At 41.3% G+C, this 23179-nt stretch overlaps 1 protein-coding gene across 1 annotated transcript in view; it reads right to left on the bottom strand.

Annotated features, from left to right (window-relative positions):
- Positions 1–22495, bottom strand: part of LOC109038385 (uncharacterized) — a 234604-nt gene extending 212109 nt beyond the window's left edge. The window contains exon 1 of the mRNA XM_019053425.2: positions 22084–22495. The gene's annotated coding sequence lies outside the window, so the exon portion shown is untranslated. The remainder of the gene's footprint in view (positions 1–22083) is intronic.
- Between the last annotated feature and the right edge of the window lie 684 nt (positions 22496–23179).

Here is a 23179-nt window from a genome sequence, read left to right as displayed (position 1 = left end):
CAGCATGCATACATTTTAACACCGCAAGCCGAGCAGATAAAGGTCAAAGGCTACGGCGCAATCCCCAGATAGAAAGCACAGCGACTTTATTGCGTTTTCACGGTCCAAGGGTCTCAGTTTTCTACTCTCGTTAAGGTTCTCGGTCAACCTTGCAATCCCATTTTTCCAACATACATTCCGCCCGCGTGTACTGTGCACGGCACCTTAATTTGCCAAGCGATCAAAATCAAGTTAAACCGATAGCCGGGCCTAATTAGTGCTGATTACGGCCGCAGCTCATGCCAATTACCGCAATCAGCCAGCGAGTTAATCAGCGACGAGCCGCAGTTTGCGATGGATCGATTGCTCCGTCATTGAAACCTATGGAAAAGGATCGATTATCAAGGTGCGATTTATTAATCGATTCTTTACCATTGATTCAATGGGAAAATATCGGTATCCGGTGATTCACGCTTCACGACAGGAGTTAATGTGCGGTGAGAAACAAATCGCTACCGTGTATCGCAGTCGTATCTTCAAGGAGTCTGAGAGCCCCTTGTTTCTCTCGAAATACTCGAGTGTGAGGACAGGTAAACTGCCGTGTTAAGGAAAAACGCCGTATGAACCTTCAGGCGTTGCCAAATTTCCATTCATAAATCACAAATTTACTGGTGAATTTATGAATATTTTCCTTCCATTTTTTGAAATAATTGTGTTCGCAATTTCACCTAAAGCTCCTAAAAATTTCAAGGAAAAATATTCATAACTTTCGTCAAAAATAACAATTTAATCGAAGGAAATTTGGCAACTCTCGAATGTTCATACGGCGTTCCTCCTTAGCACGGTAGTAAACCTGACAAACATATAAATTAACCTAAAGTAGGTTTATGTTTGTACAAGACGCTTTGCTCCGATAAGCGAATCAGATAGCGAACTTGAGAAAATCAAACTTGAAAGTGCGCATCAAGAGATCGATTCGACTACATTCCGCAATAAAGAACTATCATTTCCGGCTTGTCTGTAAATGCGCTTATCTGCGTATAGAAGTTGACGAAACATGCGTTTTTTTCTAGAACGAGGCGGAAATAGTAGTTCCAAATTGTAAAATGCAGTCCAATTATACAGTGTGATTCTGAAGTCCTGCCCGCACCATCCCGGTAACTCTTGTCTAGATTGAGATACCTATAGTTAAAACGTTATGGGTGCTCTAGGGCCAAAAGGGACTAAATTTTGGCTCCCAAATTGTTAGAGGGGTCCCTCTGAAGGCGCGGGCGGGGGGGGGGGGGGTGAACTGTAACTTTGTATTACCATGAATAGCTAAACCAGGAAGATTGTAAAAGTAAAATTTTTCCTGAAAAATGAACATTGATGTAAAGAGAATTTTCCTCTCATAGAGCAAATCGAGGGCTGAGGAACAAGACCACCTAACTGCACTGGTCAAAAAAACCTCTTGGACCAAAGCCGCGGTGCATTGACTTAAGAGTGCAGGTTCTTGTCGCCGGATTTAAGAGTCTTGAACTCTTGTTTCAAGCGGATTTTGCATTGATTCAAGCGGATTTGCATTGATCAGCGGATTTTGCATTGAAACAAGAGTCCAGACTCTTAAATCCGGCGACAAGAAACTGCACTCTTGAACCAAGAGGTTTTTTTTTTACCACTGATGACAATTTTGGCGAGAACGAGTTAGTGGCTTTGCTGCATTCCACAGTAGGTATAAAATAAGCAAGCGAATATCTTCAATTTTTTCCAATTCTGCATTGGAGCGCTGTAATGTTTTAAAAAAATGCAAATCCATCCTCAATTATACAAATATAGTGAAATCTTCTCTTCCTCTTGCAGAATCGTCAGTTTATACATATAGGTGGTATTGTTTCATAGTCATCAAAATACGCCATCAGTAGTTCTACTTGCCAGTCAGTGTATGTTAATGTTATGACGACGAAAAATCAGACGTCAAATCTAAAAATAATGTATTTTCTTCGGAAAATACACTGGAAACCCCAAACTGCGTTGACATACATTCATATCTGCGGGCCGATTATTGAAACTGATAGACAAAGCTATAGACAAAGAAGACACAGGGAGTATAGAGCGATCCTATTGGTTGACATGGTTGGTTCTTATAGACTAAGGAAGAAAATGATAGACTAACTGTAGGGTCTTTGGTGGGTAGCCGTTAGTCAGTCCATTACCTACCTCCTATGTCCATTGGCACCACCCGCTTCCACCAATAGGATCCCTCCAAATCACTTTTGTCGTCTTTGTCTATAGCTTTGTCTATCAGTTTCAATAATCAGCCCGCTGGCTTTAGCAAGAAAAGCAGTCACGTTCCTCCCTCAGAACAGAATCACGACGCGTCTCTCTACATCTGCGACAAAATGGATTAGACGGGATACTGAGTCACGTAATCGCCTTTAAACTATCTCTCGTGAGCTGCGGTTTACAGAGAGTTATCTCCTGGTGACGATTTGTGAAATTGGTACCGAGCGAATGAAAGCATTAAGGCGCCCAAACCTCACTGAAGCTATATTCCTCAAATTGTGGTTCTTAAACGGAGAGAATTGAGGCTGTCGCCCTGATGATAAAAATAAATGCGCCGTTGAAGGCAAATGGACGAGGATAAGGGACAGTTATTGAGGGGTCTAAGGTTGCCAAATCCATGCTGGACATCGAATGAAAGTTTGAAGTAGTTTCGACAACTTACCCAAAGAACTAGCGTTAGTTTAGAGTATTGTCGTCCGGATTGGAAAAGTCAAGTGAGTGGCTTACCTGCAACAAAGAATCAAATATCAGTTATAATTACCAATTAACACGACCTAGCATATCACCTTTTAAGGAAGAAAATAAAAGTTCCCCTGCAGAGTGAACAAATTTGCTTCGGGTGCTAACGCCCGGAACTTCCGACCTCTGAGCTCGGAACGCGGACCTATACGCGAAAAATGCCTATATGGACCGTGTTAAACAGAGAGGAACCAAGCCACATCAGCTACTGCCAAATTTAACAGGGAGATTTCATTTTTTACGAGAGAACGTCTGCGCAGATTTCTTAGAAAATTTTAAGAAATTTGCTTTGTATTATGGAGAAAATTCACTGAAATTTTCACAAAACTCCGCACAACCATTTTCATGTAAAACATTAAATTGCCCGATTAAATTTGGCAATAGCTGATGTAGCTTGGTTCCTTTCTGTTTAACGCGGTCCATATAGGTCTTAAGTACACGGAGAAAAAAACTTTGTCGTGGGACCCGAAGTTTAGGTCATATGGATCTCTGAAGTTTTCGGATTGAGCATCTGAACACTTCGGATCTAGCTGTCGAGGTTCGGATCTTACATCTGAAGTACTTCGGTTTTCATATCCGAAAAACTTCGGTTCTCACACCGAAAAACTTCGGTTCTCACATCTGACGTACTTCAGATGGAAGAACTGAAATTTCAGATGTGTGATCCGAACCTCCACAGCTAGATCCAAAGTATTTAGATGCACAATCTGAAAATTTCAGAGATCCATATGACTTAAACTTCGGGTCCCCGGTCCCACGCACGAGGTTTTTTTCTCCGTGACAGCTCTCAGGGCCGGATTTTTTTTCAGTGAATGCATCGCGCAAAAGCCGAAGATACACCTAAAAAAGTGAGTGCTGATACGGGGAAATCGAACATTCCCCGAGGAAAATTTTTGGGAGATTGCTCTCGTATCAATATTAAAGATCCCGGGTCGTCATGGCAACAGCGGAAGCTCGAGCTTGAGGCGAGCAACTCGGGAGTGAGAGTCAGGGCCGAAGATAAGGGGCCCGGGGTCGGGGCTCTCTCTTCATCCCCTAACAATAAGTCGGAGCTCGCGAGACTCCGCGTCTCCGAGAGCTGACTCTCGAGCCACGTTTTCACAGAGCGTGGGCGACGCCAATTTCACCGCGCGGCAGATTCGCGCGACCAGCACTGGAAAAAAAAACACATTGGATGTAGAGTCCAGACTCTTAAAAACATCGGCAAGAAAAAATACTCTTGATTTAATCAGATTTCAGCTTAAATCAAGAACCAAGCCTCTTAATTAGAGCGGATTTCCTTTTGATTTAAGCAAAAATCTGATTGAATCGAGAGTCCTTTTTCTTGTCAATGTTTTCAAGAGTCTGGACTCTAGATCCAATGTGTTTTTTTTTCCAGTGAGGTGATTAGCTTTAAACCCCGCCCGTCGCCACTGACCAGGGCTGCGACCCCAACGGAATGGGTCCGTTGTAAACTTCGGCTTGATCAAAAAGAAGAGTTGTCTTTTACTGCTATGATAGCGAAAAGAGCAGTAAGTGTCAAATTTTCGAAATCGAGTTTCCTTCAAAATTCGTCTGGTCTTTTTTTAGATGAAATTACTGAAATAGCTAAAACAGCAACATCCATCTTATTTTAATAAAAACGAGCGTTCCGGCTTTCTCATGTGAGAAAGCCGCAAGTGCGCCAAAAATGACATAGTTTCAGGCAAGACAGCAGTAAGTAACGATATTCCTCCGGAGAGCCAATGAAAACAGTGCTTTCAAGTAAGGTGCCGCCGCCGCCCTCTTCTGCCAATATCTAACCTGAAAATGTGTTCGTTGCGTGTCCGAAACGCAACCGCGGAGTATGCAGAATATAGCACTTACAGCTGTCTTGCACTGAAAAAAAAGTTCGGTAAATCCGAACCAGTTAGGATCATATGGAACCAGGTTTTATTCGGTACACACAACCGAATTATTCGGTCTGTTCAACCGAATTATTCGGTCTGTTCAACCGAATTGTTCGGTTTGTGCGACCGAACCATAATAAATTCTTACAATTCGGTTCAGTGAACCGAACAGTTCGGCTGAGCAGACCGAATAATTCGGTCGTGTGTACCGAACAAAATCGTGGTTCCATATGATCCTAACTAATTCGGATTTACCGAACTTTTTTTTCAGTGTGCCTGACAATAACCTAGCATGGAAATGGAAAATATCCTTGAAATAAAATCAGTCGATTTTTAATCATCCAAACGATTTCTAGGAGTCTTTCGGACCCGACGATTTGCGTCGCGCACTGCGGGTGGAGCCGTGGCTTGTGTCTCGATCGGCGACCAAGGACGCGGGCTGCAATGGCAGAGTTCCATTAAGTTCCACCCTCCACAATCGCACGGTCGCGGCCGCGAAGCCAGGAGGAATGATGCGCGCCGATATTAGTTTCCAACGCGGCCGGCCACGGCTAGGGTGCCGGATTCATCAGGGGCCAGATTTTTTCTGTCCTTTCACCGTACCTGCTTTAAATATACTTAAAACGAGTCTTGACTGCACTTGGCTTTTAGCGCTCTTGATTATGGGCGGTGGTGCGGTTTGGACTTAGCGATGGATGTTGCACCTCCTTATTGGGAAAGAGCCAAAGACAAGAGACCCTCCACTGGCTTCTTGGCGACAGGTGGAAGCTTTTACTTTTGGGGATTCAACACTTCCTCATGGACAATTATAAGAAAGCAACGGTCATCACTCTCTTTTCGGCTGTTGATCTACTTACATGGTGGATGATGAGCCAAAGAAGTTTCCCAAACCAAGCTTGTGTGCAAAACAAAACCGCCTGCACGTTGTTAACCATCAATTAAGTAGGTAAGTTAACAGTTAAATGTTGAAGTCCCGAAAGTAAAAGGTTCCACCATTCCCGAGATACTATTGGAGGGTCTTGTGTCTATGGAAAGAGCGGAGAAAAGTTGGCCCTAGGCATGAATGCATGTTATGATTCATTGTCAATTAAAGGCAACGAAAGTCGCACAGAGAAGAATGATCACGGAAATTTTCGCGAATTGGCATTGAGTCGTTTCCCATTTAAAAATTAAAGTATGACATAAGTTTGCAACTTCGCAAACGAGATACGTGGCTTGGTAGTTTCACTGTCGATATTTGCAAGCCGCTAATTAAATTAGAATTTAATAAAAAATGAAATTCAATAAATCTCTCATCCAAAACTTCACCGCGCAGAGCCGACAACAGTGAACATACACCCGAGACATTTCTCCGGGTGCAACTTGCAACATGCACCCTCTGCGCCTCGCCTAGGGTTGTATCTATTTCCCCTCCCGCGCGCCGCGTCCGGGGAGGGTTTTCGATAGCGAACCCTTTTATTGCATCACACCCGCTCCACCCACACTCGTGCCCGCACGCGTCGAATCGAACTGAAATTACAGGGATAGTGTGCCTCGTCGAATAGGGAAATCTTCGGAATTTTTGTGCGACTGGCAACACGGCATTGCGTGTGTGACTCCCGATTGATTAAGGGTTTCTGTTCGGGTTTGGGCACGCTTGTAAATCCCGAGCTTTCATTTTTTGACAATCTCGATGAAAGGAGGCGGACTAAACGTCGGTTACGAATGCGCGGATATGCCTCCTTGCTGGGAAACACGTTTCATGAACCTTCATACATTTTCAATTTTTCTCGGATAAAATACCTTGAAAGGACACTTGCGAATGGTTTACTGCCAATTTTTCGGGTTATTTTGTTCATAATTCGATTACGCTCCCTCTCAGCTGTTCGTTTAAAATGACTAAAGGCAGGGAGGAAGATGAAAATACAAAGGATAAGTTCAGTGATATTTTATACACGAGAAAAAAAAGAATTGCTGATTCAGCAATTCAATTGCTAAAAGCAGTGAGTGCAATATTTCAATGTAGATTTTACAACACAAAAATGCTACTTTAACCACATTGTAAACTAATTTAACCACAAAAATGCTACTTTAACCACATTGTAAACTAATTTAACCACAAGGGTGGTTAAAGTAGCATTTTTGTGTTGTAAAATCTACATTGAAACATTGCACTCACTGCTTTTAGCAATTGAATTGCTGAATCAGCAATTCTTTTTTTTTCCGTGAGGGTTAGAAAACTAACATGCTGCTTAAAGTAATTTCACTTAGTAAAAACCGTTCGCATTTGTTTTGCCTACGGTTGGATGGATCCATTGAATAGCATTCACCTCAGTATTTTTGTAAAAATTTCTTCTTAAAAAACTTTGAGTTAGAATAAAGCTTACTTTCGCTATTGTGAATAATGAAGATTCTTTAAAAATTCTTGAAGAAAGTAAGACAGAATTCTATCCGTCCCCGAAATATAACAAAGCGAGCTAACGTCAAACGAGTTTTTGGAAGGAAGAGAAAGGTTGAATTTTAAGTTCCGAAGTAAAGCTCAATTGAGAGAAGCCTAGGTCTAAAATTTTGTAGATGACGTTACAAAACGCAATTCAAACACTTCCTTTCTAGGGAGCGAGAAAGTAAAAAGAATCGGGACAAAACAAGATGAAGGTATCAATGGTTCTCATTCAAATTAATACGTTTCATTTCTCAGAAGTTGCGGTTTGTAAATCAGTGCTCAAGAACCTTCGTTGAAAGAGTTGAATATGTACAGAAGTGTATGTCAAGAGCAAAGTCTTATAAGTTTGGAACCGGAAGTATGAAAAGAAAAAATCTCAGCTTCCGGGAAATTGAAGTAGGGGTCCGAGAATTGCAACCCTCTATTTCCTCCACAACTTGCTCGGGGTTGTAATTCTCCCCCGTGCCTTCCTCCGTAATGCTTCTTTCTACCCTTATAACCATCTTTCATGTCTCATTTCGACCAGGGATATTGCGAGAGGATTAAACGGAGGAAGTCATTTTATGGCCTCAATAGCCACCCTCTAAGATTATTAGCGAGTTACTTACGAAGTTTTGCGGCCTCCTCAGGCCTTAATTTGTTAATCTTTCATTTTCTATGGGGAAATTTATTGGATTTGGGGTTTGAAGCAGAGGTTTCTGTTTCCCTCCTTGACAGTTTCTGCAGCCCCTCCATTGTCTCTGGCTGGCTTAGTTCTTGGTTCTTCTGATTTCGTCACAGTTTCCATGTAACATTTGCTACCGATAGCAAACAATTATCGACTCTGTATAAATCTGCAGTCCCAATGTATTAGATCCTGTCAATTTAGGTGAAAAAATAAACAAACTAATAACTGAGAGAAAACAAATCTCGTGAAGCAATTTTCTCGAAATGTGATATTTATTAAGCCAAAAATAGTGGTTTTAACTTAAGGCTTTGATGAGCGGGTATATTAGTTCATTTCCATAATATATTAGAAGTAGATTTTAAGATCAAAATAGGAGCAAGATTACAAGATTGACTTAAAATGTTCAATTTTCCACAAATATCTAAGTATATACGTATGCAATTTTCGCCGAATAATTTCCGATTTTTGCGAGAGGTCAGAGGAAATATTGGTGAAAATTTCAATTAGAAATGCGCAAACTTCACCTCGTAAAGATGAAATTGCGAGGAATAATAATTCGGAAAAATGAAAATGCAGTTACGTCCTTTCGCGGCAGGGACAACGAATTGTCCATCCATCCAAAAATATCCTGTCCTTGGAAATTTCGCAACGTTGAAGTACACTTAAGCCTTTCTCAAAATATCGATTCAACTTCCCTCAGAGTGGGTACTTCCGTGAAGTGTACGTTCGACATCATTCGGAAGCAATGAAGCCTTATAACGGGAAATAACCGGTGGCGTGGCGTACTTTGCGATATATCGATATGAACTGCCATTTAAACCTATGGGAAAGGATCGATAAACAGGATGTTCGCGACGAACACCTTAATAATCGATTCTTTACCATAGCTTCAAATGGGGAAATTTCGATAATCGATCATTCACGCCTCGCCACTGGAAATAGCAAATCAAGCGCGAAGTTCGCACGCTAGGCTACTTCCTCTTCCTCGGCGAACTTGGGCACCCTTGAAACCTCGGGTCTGAAATTGGCCCCGCGAACCCCCCCTCGATCGGGGAGGAAAGTCGGGCGTGTGGCGTTTTGCATACTCGACGCCGGCGACGGTCACTCGCGGAGTAAATGACGCGGGAAATTAACGTGGAAATTGAATTAAGGCCAACAGGAGCGCTCGCTCTCTCTCGTCGCGCTGAAAAATTCCCGCCCACTTTCCTGCACGGAGCGGGATTAGAGCTTCGCATTCGGGACTCGGAAATAAAATCGAGAGGGTCGGCGCTCGACCGAGGGACGATGGACATGACCTTTATGATTTTTGGATCCCGTGGAAAGAAAACGAAATGGGTGGTAATTTTTAAAAAAAATAATAATAATAAAACAAGAATAGAGTGAACTACTGCGGTAAGGGATAACAACGCCGTACGAGCTTTTGGATGCCCCCAAATTTCATTTGATAAAATTCGAATCTTCAGAGAGACCTACGGAATCCCTACGATGGAGATGTTGTAGGTGTGAGGAATTTGCGATTTGACTGTTGATTCTTATGAAAAAGTTCGCGAGAAACACGATGATGCCACTGGTTTTCTCTGAAATAAAACTGTAAAGCTAATTAATTTCCAGAAAAGCTCTCAAGTTGAGGCAAAAATGGAGGGGATATCCCACGCTATCCTGAGAGTCCACCCGTACATCATGACAAACTCTCCATGCAAAGATAGGGAGCAAATACATTGACAGGGTTGCCGTGTTTTCAGTTTACAGTCCTAAATAAAGTGGCAGCCCTGTCAATGTATTTGCTCCCTATCTTTGCATAGAGACGTTTGTCTTGATGTAGACGTGGACTCTCAGGATAGCGTGGGATATCCGCTCCATTTTGGCCTCAACTTGAGAGCTTTTTTTGAGCTTGGGAGACGATTTCAGAGAAAACCAGTGGCACCATCGTGTTTCTCGCGAACTTTTACGAAAGAATGTATGGTCAAATCGCAAATTCCTCACAAATGCAACATGCCCATTCTTAAGACCTCAGATTTAGGGAAGGAGATTTGTCACTACGTCGCGCTGCTGCGCAGTTTGTGCCTTAAAAAGCAATAATTACAGTTACGTACAATTTAATGCAAAAAACTGATCCAAAACGTGTAGCAGCATTAATATTAAGAGAATAACATCAAATTAGTGAAGATTCATTGAAAATTTGATGTTATTCTCTTAATATTAATGCTGCTACAGTGCTACACGCTACGGATCAGTTTCTTGCATTAACTTGTATACGTAACGGTAATTATTGCTTTCGATCCTTTTCCATATAGGTTTAAATGGCAGATCAATCGATACATCGCAAAGCACGCCACACCACTGGTTATTCTCTAAAACAGTAAACAAAGTAGGTCTGCCCTTCCCAGGCGTTTTCTCCTTTAATGTATCCAATTCCAATAATCTAAAACGGTGAAGGCAAATGCGTTCGAAAGCCTCGTGTGTCTTGTTCTGCCAACTTTCCACGTATCTATCTAACCCCGTGACCGGAACAAATCGCTAAAACTTCGGCACGAATTATTCAAGCCTCGCGCGTGACATACGGAAAAATTGGAGAGCATGTTCTCCCTGGTCGCTTGACTCGGTGTCCACTTCGGACAAGCGGAAAGTTGAAAATACCCAACACTAAAAGAGAGTTTCTCACCTACAGGCTGAAACTTAGAGTAATTGTTTATGAGTGGAAAGATTTATTGCAGTCCCAAACATCGGTGTCTGACACAGAATTGTTGCTTTGAAGTGAGCTCTCTCGCTCGTTTTAGCAAATACGTTGGAGGGAAAATAGAGAGGGAAATATACCAGCAGTAGAGCAGCTTTTTAGGCGGTAATCCAGATCTGTTTTCCAGTGGAGAGGCGAAATGATCAATTATCGACTTTCCTCCATTCGAAGTTGTGGTAAAGAATCGATTATTAAGGTGTTCGTTGCAAACGCCCTGTTCATCGATCCTTTTCCATAGGTTTAAATGGCAGATCAATCGATAAATCGCAAAGAATCGCGCACGCCAAACAGCGGAGCGAGGTAATAAATAAGGTCGGACATGATATTTTTGGCTAAAATGTCAAATTTTGATGTTTATTTCGTCACATTTTGAATTATAAGGGATGCTTTCAGAAGAAAACTTTACGAGGAAACCGATGAAACCACTTTTAGAACCTCAAAATTATGAATAAACGGAGTTATATGCTTTTAAAGTCTCAAAATTTTGTCTGACCTCTCCTATGGACTCGATCCACTGTGGGCCACTGCTATTTTCCCGGGTGGAACTGAAGCGTTTAAAAATTTTGCACGTCCCGTTTGTAAGCAGATTAGGTCAAATATTTACACAAGAGATTATTTTTGTTCAACACTGAGCCGCGATCTGAGTGATCAGAACCGTTCAAAACTTTAACGAACAACACAGATCGATTTATTTATTTGCGTAGTGCTACCGTTAGGCAAGTGAAATATTTACGGTTTCTCTGACCTTTTAGGGAAGCTCAGGGATCTTCTTCAATTTGTGGCCTGAACGACACTCTATCATGAAACAATCCTACAGTAAAAGTTTTAGCTTGATCATTCAAAGCTCGTTTTGACAATACAACTTGCAAAGCTTTCATTTTTTTTATCATGGTAAAATACAATTTTTTTTAAGTTCCTTGATTGGTAGAACAAAATTAATTGCTTCATTTTCTTTGCATGAGGCCCAATATAATCAATTAAAGATACTGTGTCTCATTAAATCAAACCAGATCAATTAGAAAGTTGTTCTTTTCTTGACCGGAGAACTTCAAATTATGAATATTCGGTAAAAGATTAAAATTCTGCGACTTTGTATCGTCAAAACGAGCTTTAGACTCAAGCTCAGACTTTCATTGTAGGATTGCCTCATAATAAGGTTTCGTTCAGGTCACATTTAAACAAAATCCCTAAGTAACATCAAAAAGAGGCACATTTTGTACCGACTATTTCAAGTCAGAAAACGGTCACTGTGCTCCGCGTGAGGTCATCTGTATGAGTGCCCGTGATTGCATTACAAGTACCATTCATTGCTACAATTTAGCGCTTGTTTCCTCGGCGAATACGGTTAATTGATCTCTGAAATTACCATAGTGGCTTCAGTTTCAAGTGTGACACCCATACTGTCGTTCTACGGAAGAACGCCGTGTGAACATTCGAGAGTTGCCAAATCTCCCCGAATAAAACATGTATTTTTGAAGACAGTTGTGCATATTTTTCTCTGAAATTTTCGTATATTTTAGGTTTAATTGCGAACAAAATTGTCTGAGAAATTGGAGGGAAGATACTCGGAATTTTCCTAGAAAATTAGTTTTTTATTGGAGAAAATGTGGCAACGCCTGAATGCTCATATGGCGTTTTTCCTTAGTGTGGCAGCATACGGCAACGAAGTGAGAACAGGTCCCTGTCCTCCTTTCTTTGTCATCCCATGAAAGCTGCGGAACAATCTGTCGCCCCTCTAACGTTTGGGCGAATTTCAATTTCCACATGAGCCCTGTTTTACGTATGAATTCACGGTTTCTGGGGCTCATGCGAGAGTCGAGATACGCCCTTGCACCAGAGGAGCGACGACAGTCAGTAGGTGAAGGTTGTCTTCCATCCTAGCATGCAGCCCATCCAGTTGAGTAGTTGAATGGGTGGGTGGAATGTTCGAGTACTTCATGGGTGCGAACGTGTGCTGGTGATTGTTTTTCGTCACCTTCCGCTTATTTAAATATCAAAGCACGACCCGTTGCCAATTTTTATTCGTTCAGAGGAAATTGGTTTGTGTTTTTATCAGCTTCATAAAACTGGTGTTTTGCTTCAGAAACTTTTTCCTGGCAAGCCTTAGAAGTTGACTTCTTATTAGATACTTTTTTTTAAATTGGTTTTTTAAAAGAATTTTTTTATTTTCCTAATTTCCTAAACAATTTTCCTAATAAAGTCGGTTTTTATCGAAGGAAACTTGGCAACGTCTGAAGGCTCATACGGCGTTTTTCCTTAGCACGGCAGTACAGCCGGTACGCCCAAATCATGTTCCAAAACCCTTGTTTAAGTGAGAATTTTTCGCAAAATCGAAACCGCGCGCAACACCGCAGCGCCCTCCTGTGAGGCGGCTTACAAAAACAGCGATATAGTCAGTGGATGACCTTTTGCCTTTTGGCACTCCTAACTACATCGGACTGATTTTGGCCTAGTACGAGGTTTTTTTTAACTTTTTAACTGTACTTTTCTCCGTTGCACCCAACTGTGATTGCGTTTCATCCATTCACACCTCGCCGGGAGCAATCACTGCACCTGAATGAGTGAGATAACAGCCTTTTTAACAGCGGTGGTTCGACTGACGCCCCAGCCTCACTGAATTAGCATATTTTATTCACAATCGAAGCCGGCTGCTTGCATTCGCTGATTCGTTTCGACTAGCTAATTTATTTGTTCGTTGATTATTTTTCAACTTTTTAATTGCAGCCTTATCCTGTCGGCAAGTTGAGAGGTTGGCAATCGCGTGTACTGTACTTTTTTCACTTGCCGCACACTCTAAGTGAACGGGTCGATTGTGCAATAAAAGAAGAAGTTCAATCGTATGAGTCAAACTTTCGGCGTTTCATATCGATTGAAGTTTGGAGGTAGACTCTCAGGGTACGGTGGGATATCCTCTCCATTTTGACCTCACTTTGAGAGCTTTTTTTGAGCTTGTGAGATGATTTCAGAGAGAACCAGTGGCACCATCGTGTTTCTCGCAAACTTTTACATAAGAATCAATGGTCAAATCGCAAATCCCTCACACATGCAACATCTCCATTGGATACTGGGATAAGTTTTTTTCGCGCACTGTCACTACATCCTGAATTCCCTCCTCGCTCTGAGGGGAGGTGGGAGGGGGAAGGGGTGGAGGGTGGGTGTGGGTTTGTCAGCTTTTTCAGCAGAGAGTTCCCCGAGGAATCCAAGCGGTTGACATTTTTCCGCTTCGATGCTTTGCTTTTAAGCGCCATAAAACGGGACCATCGCGAATCTCGTGGATTGCGTTTTCGCCAGTTATCTTTAACTAAAACAATTCCCTTGTTGGAGCTACACCAGCGTCGGACTCAATCCGCGGGATTGGTACCCTTTGATAATTTGGTTCTACTCCATAAATATTAAAACAAAGACATGGTGGTTATGTAGTCACCTCCCGGCCAAAGTATCACAAGTGCCATCCGACGTTTTACAATCTCCGCCACCAATTTATTTTTTTACGTTTATGTATGTACGCATTGTACGTTATGTATTTATTTATTTCTTATGTAGGTGAAGGAGTGCGGGGTCTCCAAAATATTTCTGATTTTTGAGTCATTTTTCATTATAAGGAGCTATACCCTCCGTTTCACTCGGGCAACAGTTTACAACAGACCCATTCTGCCGTGGTCAGGAAAAACGCCGTATGAGCCCTCAGACGTTGCCATATTTCCTTCAATAAAAACCGAGTTAATTGGGAAAATTGTTGAAAATTTTCTCCAATTTTTCAAGACCATTTTGTCCGCAATTTAATTTGAAAAATTCAAAGATAAATAAGCATGACGTTCCTCAAAAATTCATGTTTTATCCGGAGAATACTATACAAAATGAAGTCCAAATGTCCAATTAGAATCCAACGCCATCCCGCTTTCGTAGATGATTTGAAACGAAACACCTGCTCGTGAAGTCCACGGCTAAATAATAAAGATAAACCATGCAGCCTTCACCTCCCCATTTTTAGACCCGGTTCTGGATCGCTTGGGACCCTGTCTCTGCTTTCGATTTTTATTTTTCGTTTTGTTTAGTTTTTATTGCCCTTGACTTTGGAGCAGAGAGCAGTCTTTGAGTCAGTCGCCTAATTTTAGCGAGGAGATTCGTTAGAGGCAGGTTTGATAGCTCGGTCGTCATCAATTTAGAAACGAGAGGGGGTTGAGTGGCCGTGACTTTTCTGGAGGTCGTCCAAAGTTAGGTCCGTTTTGAAATGAATAATTTTGACACTCACACCCATGGATGTTACGGTTAGGTCTTATCTTCCCATCCCCCGCTTGCAAATGGTACTGTTATTATATTCGGCCGGCGTTAAGCAGAAAAGAATCAAGTCAGATCAGCAGTTGCCAAATTTCATCGGATTATCACTGAAAAAAAATTTCGGTGTATTTACCAAGAAAAGGGTAAAATTACCAAGATTTCAGGGTTCTATTTGATCCCAGTTTTTTCTTGGTAACATTACCATTTATGGAATTGGTAATTTTACCGAGAAATCTCGGTAAAATTATTGAACTTTCTAGGTAATTTTACTGGACCTTTGTAAAAACGCCAATATTTTTTATCGACTGTGGTAGAATTACCGAGGTAAAATGGCAAAGTTACCGGAAATTGATTACCAACAAAAGTGGTATTCTCACCTGAAAAAAAAACAGTAAAAATTTCAGTTTTAAGGTAAGCTTACTAGTCTGTCTTGGTAAAATTACCAATAATTGGTAAAAAAAGTGAGATGGTAAAGGTACCAACGGATCTTGGTAAAAACGCCGATAATTTTTTTCAGTGCTTTATTTTTTTCACAGAAGAACGGGTGTGCAGATTCAATAAAAAATTTCAGGGGATTTCCTAAGTTTAATGAGAAGATTGCCTCAAAATGTTTCAAAAGAATCAGCGCAACGTTCCTCTTGTAAAAAAAAGTTAATTGTGCGAGGAAATTTGGCAATTGCTGCTAATGTCAGTTAGTCTCTTTCGGCTGAGCGCGGATGGTTTCATTTTAAATTTTCTTTCAGGGCAAATTTTACAGTGAGACTTTTCAAATGTGCATGAAATTACTTTTCGGAAAGAACTTGACGGTGAAACAAGATTATTACGTGACTGAAAAGTAGACGCATTTAAATCAAAAGGAATTACATCCATAGTGACATGAGCCTTGTCACGCATCTATTTGTATAGATTTTAGGGCTTATATCAGAGAGGATATAGTTCTTTTTGATTTAAATACGTCCAAATCTAAAACTCATGTTTCATGATTATTCTGATTTCTGCGCGGGCTCATGAATGATGGCTCTTTATTCAAACAAATTTTGAACCTGCAAGTTTTCACAACATCTTGGAGGTAAATAATCAGTCAATGTGAACAATTTCAACATTCCGATATTAGGTTGATTTACTGTTTTCCTTTCCTTTTACAACCCCTGTTTTCGATTAAATCGTAACATCAAATGATATGTTTAGAAACTATGAAGTTAAAGCACTACTAAAGGCTGTTTATTTTGACTGGAAAGTAAACAGCTGCTACTTTTGTGATATGCCTTTGCTATTTATTTGTGTTGGTTTCGAAAAGACAAAACCAATTGAAACTGATAAACTTAGCCTCCGGTTATTTGATGGACATACTCAAGTCGCATTGTACTTACGGGCCATCAAAATTCTTGATATTTTAGCCAAAAAGATATTATCATAATTGTTACATTTTAAGTTTCGTATATTGGTTTGCTCAGTCACTTTTGCGTATACTTAAAGGGTATTCTCTATGTTTTCGGTCAATCTTCATCCCTCACAGTCACCTGTGCACATGTATTGAACTTTTTACGGAAATGTTTGGTATCGATCTGCGGTACATTACGAAAGTAGCCATTTGTTTTTAGTCGAAGTAAGGATTGTTCGATGTTTTTGCTGCATAATTAATTTCTACGGTTGATCACGGTCTAATCATCTTCTACGTCATTTGAAGAGACATCACGTATGAGTTATAAAAGAGCGAGAGTACATGCCAAAAGAGTTGTCATTGCGAGACGCAGTCAAAAAAAGAAATACATTTTTTTTTTAAAAAAAAACAATATACTTTGGAAAAGGGTACAAAAAGGATCGCAGTGCCTTTTTATGGATGTCATCTCACGTGAGTGCTTTCAGCAAACTTTGTAATCATCTGCAAGTGATTAATGCATAAGTCAAACAAGCTAAATAAAAAGTGACCTATTTTTTTTAACGAGTTCAGCTCTCACTGGGCGATCTAAATGAGGACTTTTTGAAGTGGCACTAAATATGATTGGTGCACGATCGATGCGCTTTGAATAGGTCCTCATTGGATTCCATTTCAATCGTGTAAACGAGGAAGTAATAGTTTACTAACTGAGGACGCTCCAGCTGCGAGTGTTTTATGAATACGGGGTACATAAAACGGAATTTTCCGAGTTGACGGGATAAAAGAACTTTAGTGTGGTTAGATCATTAAAGAGCTCTTCAGCGGTGATTGTTAAAAGTTGACGTCATTGAGCTTTGACCATTTCCGCCATGCGGAAGAGAAACAACGTAAAAGGCGAAAAATTTGCCCCAAAATATCCTCCAATAAAACATAGAATTTCAGAGAAAAAATTCTTAAAATATTTCCTGGGAATTTGCAGGACTGCTAAGTAGATGAAATTGCGAAGAAAATACTCCAAAAATTTAAAGAAAACACCTTAAAAAATTCCAAGAAAATTCGTATTTTATCCGATGAAAGGCGACAGCAAAGTGTTATATAACTTTTTCCCTCATCACGGCAGATGGACCATATTTTGCGATAAGAAACTAATATTTCTGGCTCATTTTAGAAACGTAGTTTGTGTCATTAGATTTCCGATGCAGATGAGTGCTTTTATGAGTGGGCCAGAAATAGTAGTTCCTTATTGCTAAATGTAGTCCAGATTTAAGGTGAGTCTATAGCGGAAATAAGCGAACATCTAAAATATTTTGCAATGATATTGGTTTCTCTTTTAATATTTTGGATGTATTAAGACTGGAATAAGTGCATTTCAACTAATTATTCCCAATTAATATTTTTCATAAAGCCTAAATTAAAGCTATAACAGTATCCGAATGTGGGTCAATGTTGCTTTTGGTAGCTTAGTAATGTTGCTACAAGATTCCCTATCAATATTACCGAAACCAGGTGGATATTGAAGATATATTGATGCAGCATATCCCTTTGCATCTTTGGAATGTGATAGTATTACGTGTAAACAAAGGTCTATCGATGCATTAACTATGAGCAAGTATAACTAAGAATTCGGTTCGTAGAGAAGTAACATCATTGAACCTGACATTCAATGATTATTGTAGTGAAAGAGGGGAAAGGTGTGAAGGTCACCGACTGATTAAAGGTCAAATTTGAAACACGGTTGTACAAAGGACGCTTTCGTTTGACCTAAATTTTGATGTTCCTCGACAACACGCATCAGAAGCTAGGTCAACAGCCGTCAAAGTGGCTAAAGGGTTTCAGCAATCACGTCGCGCTTCGATAAACCGGAAAATATTAGTCGCATGTCGTAAAACCCATCTATAATAACTCATTGTATTTGACTTAATACACCTGTTTATAAATTCAACTACATAGGTCTCCAAACGGCATTCTAGGGCAAAAAACGTTAAAAAAAAAAAAAAAAAAAAAAAAATTTTAATGGAAAACACTTTCTACCTGACACTGAATTATAAGTTTCAACAGGCTCAGTTAAGTTATATGTGAAACTCTCGGAAGACCGGTTGACAACAGTTTCTCACTGAAAATACAAGGAGTCTTCAGATTTTTTCCTTGACTTTTCCAAATTTTCCTTGACCAAAATGACGGACATTCCCTGGCTGTTCGCATAGATAATTTTCACGTTTAGTTAAAATGCACTGGAAAAAAAATATACATTGGATCTAGAGTCCAGACTCTTAAAAACATTGACAAGAAAAAGGACTCTTGGTCAATCAGATTTAAGCTTAAATTAAAATGAAATCCGCTCAAATTAAGGGCTTGGTTCTGGACTTAGGCCTAAATCTGATTGAATTAAGAGTATTTTTTCTTGTCGATGTTTTTAGGAGTCTGGACTCTAGATCGAATGTGTTTTTTTTTTTTCCAGTTTGTGCAGAAACTCGCCTATCAAGAAGGTCCCGCCGAAATTCATTAGTCGCCAACAGGCGAATTTTATTTGATTTTAATCCATCATCAAATCGCTTATCATGAGCAATCATCATTTGGTGAAAAGTAGCGTTAACTTTTAACTTTAACTTTTGCCTAACCCAAGTAGAGCACTTGGATTTTCAAAGCAAGATCTCTAAAGTACATTGCCTCTGCTCGGGTTTTCCTCCTGTTCACATACCAAGCTCTCGTTATGCAACACACGCGAAGCCACCGCATAACCTCAATCATTCCTCGCCGTTGTCTATTTCTGTGTTTACACCTCACCGTCACTCTGGCCCGGCCATCGTATCGATTGGCTTGACCTGGGTCAACCTCACGCCGCAGAGGGGAGGCGTTGCAATGATAGACTGAAGTCGATAGATATCATCTTTGACTGCTAAAACTTTCGAGCTTCGTGGAGTTCGGGCAACTTTGATGGGCCGATAGACAAGTCATGAAGTAAGGCAGTGTGTATAACATGTTTTCTACTCAAAATTTGAAAAGGAAAACAAATTAGAGAACAGGATGCCTGAAAATTAACTCCTAGATAACACCGGAGAAAAGTCTCTTGGATCCAGAGTCCAGATTCTTAAAAATTTGACCAAAAATGATTTTGATTCCATCGAATTTTCGCATGAATCGAGAATCCGGCCTCCTAATTTAATCGAATTTCATTTGGATTCAAGCGACATCCGATTGAATCAAGAGTATTTTTTTCTTGTCAAATTTAGGAGTCTGGACTCTAGATACAAGAGACTTTTTTCCAATGAAAATATGAGTGTTTACAATGAGTATTCGTTAAATGACAGAAATGAGAATGTCATCGTTTGTATAATCCAACTTTTGATTTGAGTTAAAAGTACTATTTAGTATCACGTGCCGGATTCCATTTCCGATCTCACCGTCGCACAGTGGATCGAGTAAATCAGAGAGGTCGGACAAGAAATTTTTGACTAAAACTGCAAATTTGATGTTTATTTCGCCACATTTTAAATTTTAAGTGGTGCCTCTAAAAGAAATTTCACGAGGAAACCAATGGAACCACTTTTAGAACCTCAAAGTTTTGTACAAACGGAAAGCAAATCCTCCCTTCAAACCCGCAATTTTGCCCAAACTGTGTCGAAAAACGCCAAATACCGGTCGACTTTTTATTGCATCCTCGCAAGTCTGCTAAAGCTTCAAGTGAAACACGCGCAATAAAATGGTTTGCGTCGGAGACACAAGACAGGTACGTCGATTGGACAATGTTTCGCAGTACGGAACTACTATTTCTGGATTATCCTTAATAGCACTCAAGTACGTAGAGAAACAATTGGAACGTATGTTGTCTCTAAAAGGCGACCTAGGAATAGTGATTCTTAATGGCAAAGTGTAGTTCAATTAGCTTTACCTATAAACGTATTGGGTCCTCTGCCTGATGGTGAAGGTCCGCAACATATACCCGCTTGCATCTCGGCCAGGTGTAGGACGAAAAAAAGTTACAAGTAATGCCAGTTGACCTACTCGTATTGTGTCTTTGACCGATGCAAACTCGTCTTCCGTGCAGCGCCGTGTTGAATATTGACATTCGCAGTGAATAAACAAAAATCCAAGTTTCGAGCGAAAACTTGTATGGAACTTGCATTAAGACGCACCGCTGTAGGCAAAGGCAGACTGGGACCAAAAAAGTAACCGGTTGTCCAGCTCACCAGTGCTTCGATCGGTCTATTTTAGTTGGATTCGCCGATTGAGGGAGAAAAACCGGTCTTACACTACCCGAATTGTCAACAGGCCCATCGCGGTTTTTCCCGGTGTCCTCCCCTGCCCATCGACCCCTAGCTGCAGGTCAAAAACTGCCCCAAAACATGCCATAAAGCGCCAAAAACCAACCGACTTTTTACGGTGCTCTCGCAAGACACAAGGCTGCTTAAGTTCAAAATAACTCAGTCCCATGTTAAATATTGACACTTGCGATATTGGAAAGTCGTATGACTTGCATTTGTATACACGGCTGCAGCAGTGGCGTGGCGTGCTTTGCGATATGTAGATTGTTGTGCGCCATTTAAACCTATGGGAAAGGATCGATAAACAGGGTGTTCGCAGCGAACACTTTAATGATCGATTCTTTACCATAGGTTTAAAAGGCAGAACAATCGATATATCTCAATTCACGCCACGCCACTGGGCTGCAGAGGGAGGCGGACGGGTTAAAAAAAATTATTCAGTACCCGGCTTATCAGTGTTTCGACCGGCCTATTTTTGTGCATCTTTTGACGTTTGAGGGGGGCAATTTGGTCGACAATTCCGACCGGTCCACGAGGATTGTTCCCCTTGACACCCCCCCCCCCCCTCTGACCTGCGCCGTGCCATAAAGCGCCAAATACTGAGCGACTTTTCACCGTGTCTTCACAAGTCGCAAAACTGCTAAAGTTCAAAATGACACAGTTTCGTGTTGAATATTGAAACTTGCAGTGAAGAAAAGTTGTATAACGTGCACTTGTATGCATCGCTGCAGGCAGAGGGCAGATTGGGACCAAAAAGGTACAACCGGCTTATCAGTGAGTGCTTCGACCGGCCTATTTTTTTTCATTTTTTGACGTTTGAGGAGACAATTTGGTCTAAAATGTCGACCGGTCCACCAGAATTAATCCCCTTGACCTCTCCCTGCCTGTCTGCTCCTATTTGCTCCTATCTGCGTTGCCGTGATAGAGGGAGAGAGCAGTGAATGCATGCTGGGATGAACCTCGAGACACATAAAAGAATGTGCTAACCATGGCTCATACAGGAACGCACTTACTCGAACTCTGCCGTGCTTAGGAAAAACGCCGTATGAACATTCGAGAGTTGCCAAATTTCCTTCGATGAAATGTTTATTTCTGAGGAAAATTATGAACATTTTCCCTTGAAATTTCCATACGTTTTAGATCAAATTACAAACAAAATTATCTGGGAAATTGGTTGACAAATATTCAAAACTTTTCCTGAAAATTAGTGATTTTCCGGGGGAAATTTGACAACGCCTGAAGGCTCCTACGGCGTTCTTCCTTGAGGTCCAGTTACACAATCAAATTGAGCCATCTTCATTGGTCGCATCCTCACCTCAGGTCTTTCTCCACCAATCAGAGCTTCAGTTTGATAGCTCAATTTGATCGTGTAACTGAACCATTGCGCGGCTGTACTGCTCTCTTCGCTATCACGACAGTGACTAAACAAATATCCAAGTTTCGTGCGAAAACTTGTATGGAACTTGCATTAAGACGCACCGCTGTAGGCAAAGGCAGACTGGGACCAAAAAAGTAACTGGTTGTCCAGCTCACCAGTGCTTCGATCGGTCTATTTTAGTTGGATTTGCCGATTGAAGGAGAAAAACAGGTCTTAAACTACCCGAATTGTCAACAGGCCCATCGGGATTTTTCCCGGTGTCCTCCCCTGCCCATCGACCCCCAGCTGCAGGTCAAAAACTGCGCCAAAACATGCCATAAAGCGCCAAATACTGACCGGTTTCTCACTGCGTCCTCGCAGGGCTGCCAAAGCTCGCAACTGCTCCCACGACAACACCACTCGGTGCTGTCAGCGACACCGGTCGACTTAAAAAACACACACAAATCCAAGTTTCAAGCGGCGAGTTTTGAGCACAGCACTGTAAACACTAGCGCGCGGCGGCGCGAAAGCACGTTGCGCAAAATGACGGAACGAAGCTCGCGGGTCGGAACGGGTACAGACGCCGATCGCGGGGAGACTGACGAATACAAAAGGATCGGGAAAACGCGAGAGTCGGCCGAGAGCCGGTGAGGCTGAAGGTCAGATTCGGATGTCGGGCCGGGGACGGTTGCGAAACGGCATTTACATTCGCTGGCGCGTCGCGACGGAGACTGCCTCGCCGGGTTATCACCAAAGCTCTCCGTGGCCCGGCCCGCGACGCCGCATCAGCTGTTGCGCATGCGTGCCCGCCCCCGCCCACCCACGCGCTGCTGCCGGCTCGAGCGCAGCGCCGGCCCGCGAGGCCCCGGGCACCGGCAGGGATCCTCCCGAAGCGCCTGCTATGAACATGTCGGTTATTTTGAGGTTAGGTCATGGAGCTTTTAAGGCTATTTCATGGACGCTACAGTTAGTGTCTAAATGACAGTCGACGTATCGTAACGATTAGTTCCATTTTTTCAGCTACTCGTCATTTTTTTTTTTTTTTCGAATTTTGAGATCGCAATTCTGTTGTCAGGAGACTACAGAATTCACTTGCCAATTTTGACAAACTAATTCAACTTAATAAAGACGCACTGGAAAAAAAAATACATTGGATCTAGAGTCCATAATCTTAAAAACATCGACAAGAAAAAATACTCTTGACTCAATCGGATTTTTGCTTAAATCAAGAACCAAGGCTCTTAATTTGGGCGGATTTCCTTTTGATTTAAGCTTAAATCTGATTGACTCAAGAGTATTTTTTCTTGTCAATGTTTTCAAGAGTCTGGACTCTAGATCCAATATGTTTCTTTTCCAGTGCGCAATTCTGTTGTCAGAAGACTAAAGAATTCACTTACCAATTTCAACAAAGAAATTCAACGTATTAAAGGAGTGGTTTTTTTTAGACAGAAAA

This window comes from Bemisia tabaci, chromosome 10, assembly GCF_918797505.1.
Source record: "Bemisia tabaci chromosome 10, PGI_BMITA_v3".
Lineage (NCBI taxonomy): Eukaryota > Metazoa > Arthropoda > Insecta > Hemiptera > Aleyrodidae > Bemisia > Bemisia tabaci.
The sequence above is the reverse complement of the archived record's forward strand: the minus strand, read 5'-3'. Positions and strand labels throughout refer to the sequence as shown.